The sequence below is a fragment of the Hevea brasiliensis genome, chromosome 12, assembly GCF_030052815.1.
Source record: "Hevea brasiliensis isolate MT/VB/25A 57/8 chromosome 12, ASM3005281v1, whole genome shotgun sequence".
Taxonomy (NCBI): domain Eukaryota; kingdom Viridiplantae; phylum Streptophyta; class Magnoliopsida; order Malpighiales; family Euphorbiaceae; genus Hevea; species Hevea brasiliensis.
This window is the reverse complement of record NC_079504.1, coordinates 20,547,052-20,559,695: the sequence shown is the minus strand read 5'-3', so window position 1 is coordinate 20,559,695 and position 12,644 is coordinate 20,547,052.

Here is a 12,644-nt window from a genome sequence, read left to right as displayed (position 1 = left end):
TTAAAGTGGTTCAGCGTAAGCCTACTTTATAAATAAATCTTCTATTATAAGAAAACTAATTACAAGCACCAAATATTTTTCTCTCGTACAAATCACTCAAACCCTCTAAATCAATTACACCCATAACCTTACAAAGGTTTGGAGAAAATTCTCTCTAATTTTATCTTATCTCTCAACTCTCACAAAATTGGGTTGCTCTCACAAAATTGGGCTACTACAAAAATGGAGAATGATCTGCTTTATATAGCAATATATTGTCGGCTACCAAAATCGGCATTTGATTTCAACTTGTCCCAAGTTGCTTCCCTTTTCATTATCGTTTTAATTTATTAAGAAGGATATTTCTTTGACTAAAGAAAGATAGCTTGACTCCAACTTTTCAAAGTTCTTCAAGGCTAAGAAAAGTTGTGGCAAGTGAAGAATTCAAGGCACTATTTAACACTAACACTAATCAATTTCACTCAAGTAATAAATATGTATCCAAAATCGCAGAAAACAAATAGAAATAAAATTTCAAATCGATCCATTTGTCCAAAGAATCATAACACACATCAAATAAAAATCTCAACTCTTGAAATCCCATAGCTCTAGTTTAATCCGTACATGGTACAATGTTGAATCTCTTGAGTTCAAAATTTTTTAGAATACAAAATAAAGAAATAGATTACTATAACAACAATGATTAATTTGTAGCAAAAATTAAAGGCAAAATACTTTGAATATCAAGATTAGCATAGAAGAAGCATTAAAATTACCTAATGAGATAGCAATCTCGTCCCAATCAGAACAACAATGATCACTTTAGAGGTTCAATAAAGCTCAAAATCACTAGGTTTATTTATTTAAAGCTAGTGATTGCAAGAATCATGACTAGATTAGTGAGACACCATGCACACCCACTATCAATGACAATAAAGAATTTTGAAGGAAGAATCAAACTAGAGTTAGAAGTGTCTCGGGTTATAATTTATCCTGAAAAGAAAGAAATAATGTATGGTAATTAAACTGGTTTTAGGTAGTCTATGATTTGAACATGTTTGAATAGGAATGTAATTACTAATGATTGAAGGCCAGTTTCAGGTTTTTGTGAAGAAAATATAACGTTAGCAAGCATTTTTTGTTGCTGAAAGTTCAAGGTATAAATGGACGGTAGAAAAAAATGAGAGTTTTGATTGTTGGGCTTTAATGGCAAGTTGACGATGCTTTGATGGCTCCATGAAAATGGCAACGAAGAAGTAGGTGAAAAAGAAATTAGAAAATCTCTCTTTCTCAGAAAATCCTAGTCACCTCATTTCATCCTCTTTTCAACAACCCTAAAATTTTCATCTTATTCCCCTTTCAAATTGTGAGAAATCAAGGTATTTAAGTAGGAAGCAATGAATGGGGAAGAGGATGGTGGAGGAGGAGTCAAAGGTGTAGTCAAAGAGAGAGAGAGAGAGAGAAATGGATGGTTGTGATTATGTTTATTAACACATTATTGCATGTGTTAGTGACGTGCATTGTTGAGTGTACTCCTTTTTTGGGATATACGATTCGTTATTACATGTGTCATGGATTTGCACTCATTATAACCACCTGAAATTGGAATCACCATAGGTACTAAGGAACAGCAAGACTTAAAGTCATCAGAGCACATAGCAGACCTACCATGCATCCATGATATCCCAAGAGGCCACATAAGTCCACAAAATATTAAGATAATTATAAACTGTGAAAATCATTTTTCAACCCACATGCTTACCTTAGTCTACACTCAATACATATCACATATAACCTGTGTTACACACATGCATAGGCAAACAATCACATAATCTTTATGGGTGTGGATACAAGGTAACAATCACACAATAAACTTTATTTATTAAATAATGTCCATATGCATATTATATGCATTGTTTAGCTCACCGGCTACAATTAGCTTACCAGCTACAATTAGCTTTTATTGTAGCTGTTAAGAAAATAACTTACAAATAAGAGAATATAAAATTAAAGCAGTTTGACGTAAGCTTACTCTACAAATAAATTTTCTATTATGAGAAAAATAATTACAAACATGATATTTTTCTCACTCACAAATCACTTAGACCCTCAACACAACTACACCCAAAACCTCACAATACTTTAGAGAAAATTCTATCTAATTTTCTTCTCTCAAAAAAGGTTACTATAAATAGAGATTCAAACTCCTTTATGTAAGCATTAAAAAAAAAGTTAGTTTACGATTGCCAAAGTCGGCAATTTAATTGCAACAGTCGGCAATTTAATTGCAACTTGGATAAAGTTGCATTTTAGTTAATTTTTTTTTTTTATTCTTTTCAAGACAACTTTCCAGCTTGCAAATCTTCATGGCTAAGAAAATTCATGGTTAAGAAAGCTTGATTCTTAACAACCAGGAATTCAAGTCACTGAATTATAAATCTCCACCTTCACATGAATTCTTTTATAACAATTAAATAATTTCTTCAACCCTCTTCATTTTCAAGTCATATAAAATTAACCTTCACAATTTCTGTAAAAATCAATTTCCGCTTAGGTAATTCTCAGCACTCTCAATTGTCGATATTGCCCCTTGCTTCAACACACTTATTTCCAACCAGTGTACTACCTTCTAATTGGTAGAGATTCCTCACGCTAAGCTTCTCGCCCTACATGATCACAAGAGCACATTTGTTAACTCTTTTGACTCCACCTTGAATGGAACACTAATAACCCAAGGAATCCAATTTTTCAAAGGAAATCAAATTCCTTTAAGACTTAGGAACATATCTCACTTCGTCAAATATTTTCACATTACTTTCACATGATCACCTTGCAACTTAATTTTTACTTTACTAATACCTTCAACTTCCATTTTCTCACCATTGGCCAACTTTACTCGCTCGTCTTTCTTCTCTTCAATTGTATCAAACTATTCCCTTTTTGAACAACTATGGAAAGGGCAAGCGGAATCCATTAATCACTCATCTTGTAATGGATCCTTTATCTTTTCCTTATCATCATTCACATTTAAAACATCACATTCAATATCTTCATCAGTTGTAATTGTAGTAGTACCTTCTTTTCAATGACTCTTCTTGAATTCCTTGAAGTCTGTAAGATCTTTCGTCATCTTCTTACAAGTGTATTAAATGTGACCCTTTTGATGACTATAGTAGCATTCTTTTTCTACATAATCTACTCGTGGTCTCAAGCCTAATCTACTATTTTTTTCTATAATGTTTTCACATGAATTGCTTTTACCATGACTAAAAATAGTAACAAAGCTCCACCTTCAGTGCTACCATTGGGCATTTTGAACTTCTCATCATCAAAATTACTATAGAAACTTTCTCCACCTTTAATGTCTCCTTCCTAATTGTTAACCTGTCACCAAGCTTTTATAAGATTGTGAAAGAACTTTATCTTCATCATCTATCTTCACACCAATGCTAGCCAATTGGGTAATTAATTTGTTGAAATTATTAATTTGATATATCAGTACCTTCCTCTATTCAGAGTTGGTACAACTCCTTTAAATACAAGTGATTAGTGAGTGACTTGCACATTTACAAACTCTTCAAATTCTTTCACAAAGGCAACTGGCAAAGTCTCTTCAAGAATATTATATTTCACATCATGGACTACCGTCAATCGAATCATGTTCACCGCCTTTTGTTGAAGCTCCTCCTAATCATTATCAATAGAGGTCAACGGCTGCTTTTCGTTTACTGTCTTGATTAATCCTTGTTACACAACGACATCTTTCACAGTGCTTTGCCACAAACTAAAATTAATTTTCCCATTGCATGGTTCCACCTCAAATTTTGTTAATATTATGAGAAAAATATTTACAAACACTCAATTTTTTTCTCACCCACAAATCAGTCAAACTCTCAAACCCAATTGCACCCAAAACCTCACAAAACTTATGAGACAATTCTCTCTAATTTTCTTCTCCAAAAACTGGTTACAACAAATGGAGATTCAATCTCTTTTATATAGGCATGGAAAGAAAAAAGTCAGCTTACAATTGCCAAAATCAACAATTTGATTGCAACTTGGACAAGTATTTTATTTACTCATTTTTTATTCTTTCAAGAAAACTTTCCAACTTGCAAAATTCTATCTAATTTTCTTCTCTCAAAAAAAGATTACTATAAACAGAGATTCAATCCTTTATATAGGCATGAAAAATAAAAGTTGGCTTACAATTGCCAAAGACGACAATTTAATTGCAACTTGGACAAGCTGTATTTTATTATAATTTTTTAATTCTTTTCAAGATAACTTTCCAACTTGCAAATCTTCATGGTTAAGAAATCTTGATTCTTAATAGTCAAGAATTCAAGTTATCGATTTATAACTGTAGCTCGAGAAGTAGCAAATGTTCATTCATTTTTCCAAAATGTAACTTTTATTGTTAATATTGTTCGTGCTTCTTATAAACGCAATAATGAGTTACAAGCCAACCAAGAAACTAAAATTGAATGTTTGTTTGAAATTGATGAGCTTGATACTGGAATAGGAGCTAACTAAGCTAGAACTTTGCAATGATCTAGAGATACTAGATAGAGCTCTCATTTCAACTCAATCTTTAGCCTTATGAGAATGTTTAATGCAACTTACTCAATACTCCAAAGCATAGCAACCGAAGAATCCACCTATTCTCAGTGTGGTGATGACTCTTTTGTGATTTGCTAATGCATGTCTTTCGATTTTGTTTTTGTTTTACATGAAATATTACTAATAATCTTTGCTAGACTTTGTAACAAAAATCTGAGGACGTTGTAAATGCTATGCATCTAGTCTTTAGTACAAAGCAATTGATCTAGAAATTGAGAGATAAGGGTTGGGAAACTCTATTAGAGAATGTGGTATCATTTTATACTTATCACAATTCTCAAGTTCCTGATATGAATGCTTGATTATCTTGCTGTCGAAAGGACATAATGGCAGTGGAGCATCATTTTCAAGTAGATATATTTATAGCTACTATAGATCATCAATTGTAGGAGCTAAATAACAGGATTAGTGAGCAAGTGAAAAAGCTTCTTATGTTAAGCATAGTTTTGAATCATAGAGATGCCTTCAAATAATTTAATGTTGATCATGTATGCACTCTTATTGAGAAATTTTATCCTCAAGATTTTTCTAATTAAGAAAAAAATTCACTTCAAATTTAAGTTGCAGCTTAGAGCACAACTTAAAAGTAAAAGAAATATGAAGATTTTTTTTTTTAATTGTTAACCAGTTTGCTTCTTTTTTTTTTTTTTGTGAAATATGGTTTACTGCATACTTAATTTACTATTAGTTGCATAAGTTTTTTTTTTTAAATTTATGATATTGAAATTTTATATTGGCTTTCTTTGGAATATAAATCATTTGCAATTGGGGGCAAAGTCAGGAAAATGAGCCACTGGCGTTAAAAAATTTTATTTTATTTAATTTAGAGAAAAAGAAAATATTATATACAATAATAAATTATCTAATAAGGAAAAAAATAATACATGTAAATTTTCAATATGTAATGAAAATTGAGTAGAAAGAGAAAATAATTTTATAAAATTAAGTTATTCATATAATCTTAAATTTATAATTTTTCTCAACGAGTTTCAATATGTAATGAAAATTGAGTAGAAAGAGCAAATAATTTTATAAAATTAAATTATTCATTTAATCTTAAATTTAGAATTTTTCTCAACGAGTTTTAATTTTTTTTTAAAAACGTTTTTTTATAACTTCATTATCAATGCTATGAAAGACATATTTTAATGTACCTAATCAAATAATCATCCAACAATTGATCTCTAATTCAATTCCAAATCTGAGTTTTCACAATTTTCATTGCATAAAATACTATTTAAACTTTATAATAAGTAATATCAACATTAATTTCATAAGCAAACAAACTAATAGATATAATAAAATTTTCATATATTACATATCAATTTTAAAACAATAAGTACAATAATTATTAATCTAAATGCTAATTATATAAGTATAATATTTATCAAAACAATAAGTTTAAAATTATTAAATATAATAATATTTTAAAGGTTTTAATGAAATAAAAAAATTATTTCAATAAAATTATATAGGTATTTTATGTCAATTAGTAAAATTATATAGGTAATTAATATAATACATATATGAAAAATTTTAAAAAAAATTAAGTGGGTCAATTGACCAAAGAATTTAATTGAATTATCACTTTTTTCATTCCAACATAGAATTGATCAAAAGAAATATATGTTTACTTCTTTGTAAAATTCTAAGTTTGATTCGCAACAAACAAAGGATTATGAGTGAAATGATGGTAGGTAAGAAATGAGTATTTAAAAGTATCACAATTGTTTGAGAAAGTTTTTCTTTTAAAGGAGAAAAAGTTTTTAGGAGCTCCACATATTTTTGCTACCTCCAAACCCTAAGATTGTCTCCGAGAAAAGATTGAAAATTTTCTGGGTAGGCCAACGAGCAAGTTCCTACGAGTCCTCCCCACATTTAGGCTTACCGTTACTGGTTTTGATTAGTGACGAAGATGATGCTTCGATCATGACCGAGTTAGCAACTGATGAAGGTGGTCCACAGACACAGCCTGCAAGTACCGAGTACGTTGAACGGCTAGAGACAGTCAGAATCGAAGATTTGGTTTTAGATTGTTTGATTTGCTTGGACCAATTGACAATAGGGTTGGAAGGTAAGCGGTTGCTATGCTCGCATCTTTACCGTGGCAAGTGCATCAAGGAGTGGCTGGAGAAGAGCAAGACAAGCCCTTTAGGTCAAGCGAGTTGATCAATTGTTGGAAATATTCATTGGATGGTAATGGTTACTTCTAATTGATTAACCTGTTTGCTATTTTTTGTTTTGGAATATGTTTACTGTATACTCCATTTACTATTAGTTGCATAATTTTTTCTTTTGAAAAAATTTATGATATTGAAACATTATATTAACTTCTTTTGAAATATAAATTATTTGTAAGCAGTGGCAGAAAAAGTAGGGCCGAGCAGAATTCGGTTCAAACCGAAAAATCGAATCGATCTGAATTAATTCAATTCAATCAGTTCGGTTTTAAAATTTAATCGGTTCGATTTGATTTTACATTATAAAAATTTTGGTTATTTTGGTTCGGTTCGATTTTGAAGAGAAAAAAATCAGTTAAACCGAACCGAACTGAATGGTAATTTATATATTTAAATCGAACCAAATCAAATCGAATCGATTTTTGAATTGATTTATTTTTATGGAAAATTTATCAATTATATTTAATTATATATATATATTAATTGTTTAATTTCATTGATTAATGGTTATTAGGTTCAAACCAAAGTCAAAATTAAATCAAATATCTTGAAAATTAAGTTTAAATTAAAAAATCAATCAAAAATCAAAACAGATCGAATTAAATCGAATCAAAATAGAACTACTTAGTTCGATTTGATTTTTCACCCATTTCAGTTCAGTTCAGTTTTTAAAATTTAAAATTTAATTTTTATAATTTAATTCGGTTCGCTTCGGATACTTACCCCTAAGAAAAAAGGAAAATGAGTCGGTGGGTAAAAAATTTTATTTTATTTAATTTAGAAAAAAAGAAAATGACGTATACAATAATAAATTATTTAGTGGGAGAAAAAATTAATAATACATATAAATATTCTATAAATAACAAAAATTGAGTAAAAAAAGAAAATAATTTTATAAAATAATAAATTATTTATATAATCTAAATTTACAATTTTTTTCACTGAATTTTAACTTTTTTGAGAGCATTTTTTATCACTGCACTGTAAATTCTATCAGAGACAATTTTTTAATATATATAATTAAATAATTATTTAATGATTGATCTTCAATTCAATTCTAAAATTGAGTATTCATAATTTTCGTTATAGAAAATATTTTTTAAAATATTTATAATTATAATAGTTAATATTAACGTTAATTTTATAAATAAATAAATTAATGGGTATAAAAAATTTAATAATAAGTATAATAATAAATATTAATCTAAATATTAATTATATAAGTATAATATTTGTCAAAATAATAAGTCTAAAATTATTAATATAATAATATTTTAAAAGTTTTAATAAAATAAAAAAAATTATTTTAGTAAATTGTATAGGTATTTTTTTTTTCAATTAGTAAAATTATAATATATAGGTAATTAATAGAGATATTTAAAATAAAATTAAATGGGGCAATTGACACAAAGAATTCAATTGAACAATCACTTTTTCTTCATTCGAACGCAGAATTAATTGATCAAAAGAAATCAATTGAGTTTAATTCTTTGTAAAATTCTAAGTTTGATTCCAAACAACAAGGGATTATGAATGAAATGAATCTTGGCCGCCCCTTCTCTCCCCACTCCATAAATTTTTCTGCTCTGCCTCTGCTCGTTGCTTCACAAAAATGTCGGAGTTATACTCTTACTCTTTTCTTTGGGGATAACCCAGAATTTGAGGATTTTCTCGATCAAGCAACTAGCAAGTTCCCACGAGTCCTCCCCTGATTTGCTCTTACCGTTACTGGTTTTGATGGGCGACGAAGATGATGCTTCGATGATGACAGAGTTAGCAACTGATGGTGGTGATCCACAGACACAGCCTGCAAGTGCCGAGTTTGTTGAACGGCTGGAGACGGTCAGAATCGAAGAGTCGGGTTTGGAGTGTTCGATTTGCTTGGACCAATTGTCGATAGGGTCGGAAGGTAGGAGGTTGCCATGCTCGCATCTGTACCATGGCAAGTGCATCGAGGAGTGGCGGAAGGAGAGCAAGACATGCCCTTTATGTCGAGCGAGTTGATCGTTGGAAAGATTCATTGGATGGTAATGGTTACTTCTAATTGATTAATTTCTCATAATGATCTTTCTTTGGCTTTGTAGCAGAGATGCAAAGATTAATTATTTCAAGAATTTTATCAGTGATCAGTATCATAATTGATGATTTGTTAAAAAAGATATTTGAAAATACTTTCTTTATTATTATTTCGTAGCAGAGACAACTTCTTCATCAAGAGAACCTTTGGGCAAAAGACCTGGATTCCAGGCGAAGCAAACTATTCGGATGTCAAGAATATTACCGGGCCATTACAACAGGTTGGTTTGCGTATGTGCATTCTGTTTTTGAAATAGAATAGTGGTGCCTTGCTGGTCTATTTGCAACTGATTTGGGGTCTGATTTGCATACCAGTTGATTTGGCTACTAGGCAATCTCTAATATTCTTCTCCTGTCCCACTTTGATCTATCAAATGCATCATTAATCTCTGGTGATTTCTCACTGAATTAAGTTTTTTTGCATGTTCACTTTGTCATTGACATGTTTTATTTGCAGTACTAGTAGATAATGCAATAATCCATATCTTACTAGTGCAGAATTTTCTATGGTCCTCCAGCACTTATGTTTTATTTGTAAATAATTAAGAATTTTTAAATTTCCCTTGGATATTGTTTCATTCAATTGTGATGTACAATGTTTGAAACTAACTCATTAATTCATTTTCCTTATGAGAAATTAGTTCAGTTGGTAATATTGTTGTGGTATTGATACATACTTATTTGTTTTTGACAGGGCACAGGGCAATGTACAATTTTATTTTTTAGGTAGAATTTGAGAACTACGTGGACCTTATCTTCCATTTTGTATTGTAAGGAGGTACATAGACAGCTCTCGGGTGCAGTCCAAAGAATGTTAAAAAAATAATTTTCCAGTCTCCTTAGAAGGGGAGCAGCTTTTTTTCAATTGTCTTTGGTACAGAATTTTGCTGGATGAGCATTTTGCTTCTGATTAAGTTCTTTCCTTTTCATTTGTATAAGCCTCCCTTAATTGTGAGATAGTTCCCCTTTGGACCTTAGTAGCAGTTTAATGATATTTTTTAATGTCAGAAAAACTGTATAAACTGGCATTATCACACATGCTGATAGTAGGTAAACTTTTGCATTTCACTCTTGCATTTGCATAATTATTGGTATCATATTCCTTTTTTAGTTTTGCTCACATTGCAGCACTAAGAGAGAGAGAGAGGGAGAGAGAGAGAGAGAGAGAGAGAGAAGAAGGGAAGTGGGGGCACGAATACTACTTAGTATTGATATTTAATTCTTGCTGGCATGCATACCAGGAAGGAGATGTACCAAAATCTGCAGTCTATATTATCTTGTTCTCTCTTTAGATCTTTTGATTTTATTTTATTCCTTGCAGCTAGTTAAACATCCAATTTTGCCTGATGTCCATGACTTGGCACTAAAGACAACTGTTGCTCTGGTTTGCTTGTTTCTGTATTTATTTATCATTTAGGTTCTCTTTCATTATTATTCTATCTTCCAATGTAGCTAATTTTAATGAAGCTGGTATCTGTTCATATGAATATCTAAAGAGAAGGTGTACCAGTGAGATTTAAAATGCAACCCTGCTTTTTGTTGAAGTGCTGATGTTAATCAGAAGCTAGGAATTTGTATCTATTGTTCGGTAACAGCCAATGCTCTTGGGGTTGCAATTGCAAATTCAATTCGTAAGCAGGTCATATTTTTTTTTTACTGACACTTGTTTTAGTTTTGCGTTCATTGATTATAGTGGAGGAATCTGAGTCATTGTCCTTTTTCTCAATTCTTGTCAGTATGGAGTAGAATTTGTAGCTGAGCATGTCCTTCCACTACTTTTCCCTCTTCTCACTGCCCCACAATTAAATGTTCAGCAGTTTTCCGAATATATGTGTGAGAATACCAGATTGAGTACTGAGTAATGAATTATGCAATCTATATGCTCTTTCTGAAAGGATATCATCAGGAACCATAAGTCCTCATCCTCTGTTTCAAGCAATCAGCCAATTCAGTTAGCTTCTTTGCAATCAGAATCTTCCTTGATCGCTGCTGTACCTGGTCAGCAAACAGCTACTTCATGTGACTGCTTTTAAAATTAAATTAATGTCTCTGAACATTCCTTTCATCAGCTAATAAGTCCTATCATTTTTTTTAAGCATATTATGTTAGTAATGAAGCTGCAAAATGAGAGAGATGAGTTTTTATTCTCATATTGCTTGACCAACCCACATCGATTTGCTCCCTTTTTCTTTATTGATTGCCTAGTTGATCACCCCCGCCAGACCAAGTTTTCCTCTAAAAGGATTTATAAGTCTATTGGTCTTTTATGGAGCCTTCAGCACTACTGTGCACTAGTCACCTACGATTGCACTAGCATCCAGCATTGATTCAACAATGGCAGTAAGATTTTCCCCAAACTTCCTCCAAAGCAAAGAGTTAGTCATCATCGAGTCAACTCAACAGCTCAGTTCTCTTGTATGATGGAATAAAGTGCATATAAAGTTGGAGGAACTTGTCTTCGTTGATTTAATTTGTTAGTGGTTTTAAAATCATTAGTCTGTGCGTATATTTGAGTGTCCAATTTGAAAAGCTTATTGAATCATCCAATCAGATGAACCATACGTACCAACTAGGGGCCACAAGGCTCAACGCCTAACAGATATAACCAAGATGACAAAACCCAAGTTCGACGGAGTCAATCTTTTTATTCCAATTCTTAACACCCTAAACTTTTTATTTTTATCCATTACATCCTTTATTTTCTTATTTTATAATTAATAGGCATAATATTCAAATTTATTGACAAAACTGATTAAACATATCATTATATATATAATAATTTAAACTTGATAATTTATTTAATTATTTAATATTAAGTTAAGAAATTTATATTTATTAATTACAAAAGTAAAAAAATAAGAATATAATAGATAAAAATAAAAATTTAAGTATAAAGTCAAAATAAAATATTTTATTTCCTTCCATAAATTTTGTATTAAACAATAATAGAAACATGTAGTTTATTATTATTATTATTATTATTATTATTATTATGCATAAATCTAAATAATTATCTTTGAAATACTTATTTTATAGATAAGTAATAGCTATTTATATCTCTTATCTCTCTTTCTTCTTATGAGCTTTTTGGGATAGACACCGGTGAGTATTTTCATCGGTGATTGTAACACCCCAAAATTTTATTAATTATGAGTATTTTTGATATTTAAATTTTATTTAAATTTTAGGAATTTTTTTGAGATTTTTCGGATTTTAAAAATCGGATTCGATTTTCCGAAAATATAAACTTTGATGATTTTTAAAAATTAATTTAAAGACCACGTGGCAAAACTAAAAATATATTTGGAGTCTACGTATTTTTCTGAATTTTCTGGAATTTTTTCGGAATTTTTGGACCTCGTTTTCGGTCCCGAGGCAGAGTAAAAATTCAAAATTTTGTATTTCGAATCGAACCGGCCGAATCGAACAGGACCGGATCGGACCGGTCGAATCGAACCGGCTCCCTTTCCTTTTTCTTCTCCCGCGCGCGTCTCTCTCTTTTCTCTTTCTTTTCTCTCTCCTCCCCTCCCCTGCGCGCGCGCGTCGCTCTAGTTTCTCCGGCCAAATCCGGCCGATCCGGCCACCGATTGGACCGGGTCTTGTGTCTAAAATCATCTACTCGGCGAGAGCTTTCCATAGACACCAAGAACGCCGAAATCCATCGAGCGGATTGTCCGATTTTTGCTCGGGAAGATTTTCGCCCATTTCGACTTTTGGGCTAGATTTCTCGGCCGTGAATCCCACGAGAAAACCGAGGCTACCAGCACGCTCCACTCGACGAGAGCT